We start from the raw sequence: 3,447 nt of genomic DNA on the forward strand, positions 1-3,447 counted from the left end.
TAGTTATTTTAAATTTTGTTTGGGCGTTCTTTGACCTGTCCAGCTCAACATCACAGAATTTACCATGAATTTTAAGAATCAAAGGCTGCTTGAGGAAAACCTTTTTTAACTGTAAAAAAAAAAAAAAAAAAAGCAGACCAGCTAACATTTTACAAATGTAAAATTTTATTTTATCATGTAATTCAAACTGGGCAGACATGCCATAAATTTATATTAATCACGTGTTGAAGTTTTCTTCTTAACTTTAACAGAGACGTCACTRCTGCCATAATATATCATTATTGGAATAAGTCAACAAAAGGCAAAAAGAAATAAAATATCTTACATCTGTCATAAAGATGGACACTGCAGAGACAAAGTGAAAACGGAAATGTAGCTTAAATTTTTTTTGAGAAGCTCTCCACTTTCATCTCAGGCACTCCTGAAGGACAAACCACTCAATCCTCCACCAACATATTCGTACACACAGCCAGCTGCCCAAATTCAAGTTAWCCTCTTTTCAGGTTAGACTGAAAAAGTTGATGATGAGGAGAATCTCCCGTGTCTCTTCGACAGTCAGAACTGGGTGGTAAACTGGTTCCTGCTGGTTCAACACTGGAGCCGGTGGGTCAGCTAACTCGTTTTAAGCTGCGCTTGCGCCTGAGACAACATGGGGCGCATTTCCTCTCCGACTTGACCCCCGGCGACGCCGGGGCTTGAGATGGGGAGCCCTGCTTCCTGCGCGGACACAAAGAGACACCGGACACAGAGGCTGAGAAACGAGAGGAGGAAGTGAGACCAAGTTTTTTTGTTCTCCGGAGAGACACTAAAGAAAGTGCTGAATTATTAACAGCTGACTCCCATGTGGCTCCTGTTAGAGAACGAGGGAGTGATCTGAGGCGAACAGATGACAAAAACCTGCGCAAACAGGCTGGGTGATCGCCTGAAAACCAGAACAAACCTGTTCTKAAGAACCGGAGTCCTACACGATGTAGATCTCTGGTAGGRCTCAACTGATTAAAAGTGAAGGTGTTAATAAAAAACAGAGATACCTCTTTAATGTGTCTTTCTTAGAAGTTATGRCTTCTCAAAATCATWTAGTTGAAAAGCTAACAGCAAGAAACTAGAAGAAAAAGTTACACATATCTAAATTTGGGATACATTTTGTTCATGTTTTTACATTCCTGAAACTTTTTTGCCTTTTTTTTTTTGGTCATGTAACAACTACAAATTTCAGTGTAATGTATTTGGATTTTTTTGCATTTAAGACAAAATGTAGGACATGGACAGGAATTAACAGTTTGATTCCAGCAACATGCAGTTTCCAGTCAACTCTGACCAGAAAATAATTTCCACCGCAGAACGATCCCCCCACCACGTGTTGAACAGRACATGGGACTCCTTCAGGCTGATGCATAAAGGGCAGGTTTGTGGCGTGCGTGAATAACACTCTTCGTCTCCCACCTGAGCTGTGAACCTCTGCAGCTCCTCCACAGTTAGCAGTGGGGTCTCAACTGGTTCTTTGATTAATTTAGCTRGATGGATAATTTGCTTGTTTGGTGCAAGCTTTGCTCATTCCAACTGCTTTCGGCTGCAGCGACGCCAGCAAATTATTTCTTAACCTAGCTGCATTGTGTTTGTCAATAATCATGATGTAGCAATATTTTATCATACATAACAGAGTTTTCGNTAGTTGAAAAGCTAACAGCAAGAAACTAGAAGAAAAAGTTACACATATCTAAATTTGGGATACATTTTGTTCATGTTTTTACATTCCTGAAACTTTTTTGCCTTTTTTTTTTTGGTCATGTAACAACTACAAATTTCAGTGTAATGTATTTGGATTTTTTTGCATTTAAGACAAAATGTAGGACATGGACAGGAATTAACAGTTTGATTCCAGCAACATGCAGTTTCCAGTCAACTCTGACCAGAAAATAATTTCCACCGCAGAACGATCCCCCCACCACGTGTTGAACAGRACATGGGACTCCTTCAGGCTGATGCATAAAGGGCAGGTTTGTGGCGTGCGTGAATAACACTCTTCGTCTCCCACCTGAGCTGTGAACCTCTGCAGCTCCTCCACAGTTAGCAGTGGGGTCTCAACTGGTTCTTTGATTAATTTAGCTRGATGGATAATTTGCTTGTTTGGTGCAAGCTTTGCTCATTCCAACTGCTTTCGGCTGCAGCGACGCCAGCAAATTATTTCTTAACCTAGCTGCATTGTGTTTGTCAATAATCATGATGTAGCAATATTTTATCATACATAACAGAGTTTTCGGTATTTTCCTGATTTATTTTTCAACATATTAAGATTTCCACATTTGTGTCACACTTTTGCTGTTTCTCACCTGGCGACTGCAGCAGCTTCTCGGTTCCTGACCTGCTTCATCACCTTTAGCATGCGGCAGATCTGCCATAGGGTCATTCTTGGGGCGTGGCAGGCCAGGCGGGGCAGTGGGGCACAGCGAGGGCCCCGGTACTTGAGGAGCGACAGGTAGTTGCGCCCTGCAGGTCCTCTGCCAAACAGCTGCAGGGGCTGGACRCTGGCATAGCAGGAYGCAAACTGTGTGAGATGAAGCRGATTTTTACTTCCTGTGGACAAGTAACTTTTTCAAGTTACTTCATGTCTGGTAAATTTTCAGTGCAAATCAAAGGTTCAGATTTATTTWGTTACTTTATTTTAATTTTTTATCCAGTTCAAGTACATAYACTGTTCTCAAATGTTGAGAAGATTTCTTTAAGCCATAATTTCCAGGCCACAAGGAACTACTGTATTTCAAAAGGACAYTGCCYGCTAGAGGTTGGCAAAAATAACACCAATAATACTATGGAGGCAATGATTTTTATTTTTCTGAAAACACAAAGCCAACATCTTTAAATGTTTAGGAATTAAATAAAAACATGAGAGCATATTTGGACATTATTGAATTTTCAATTAAGTTGAATTTATTTGGAAGAAAATTCAACAGCTTAACCGATTTGTGATATTTATCTCCCCGGTTTCAAAAATAAAAGATTTTTAAAAAGGGTAAGCAATGAAAATGCTTGCAATAGTAGGGTCCACATCAGACAGAAATGTAGTTAAATTATAAATTTATTTATACAAAACAGTACAGGGCCTACTTCATTAATGCTACTGATGTTTCTACAGACTGAATTAACAAAATGCAAAAAAAAAAAAAGTGTGCAGAAGTTCTTCAATGTGACTCCTACTATAGAAGAACAATAATAAAATAATTTTACCGCCATTGCAACATGGAAAACAAGTGATAAGCATCCACGTTCTGCTGTTGCTGTTATCTCTCCAATCCATTTATCAGCTGAAGCATAATTGAACCAGCAGCTGACGCAGCCAAACAGGATAAGGTCATCTGCATGTCATTTACACTTCAGATGATACACCCACACCCTGATGCATGCAACCATTTCATCAGTGTACGTGTCTACCTTTTTGAAACTCACACA

The sequence above is a fragment of the Poecilia reticulata genome, linkage group LG6 (genome assembly GCF_000633615.1).
Source record: "Poecilia reticulata strain Guanapo linkage group LG6, Guppy_female_1.0+MT, whole genome shotgun sequence".
In the NCBI taxonomy this organism is placed as follows: domain Eukaryota; kingdom Metazoa; phylum Chordata; class Actinopteri; order Cyprinodontiformes; family Poeciliidae; genus Poecilia; species Poecilia reticulata.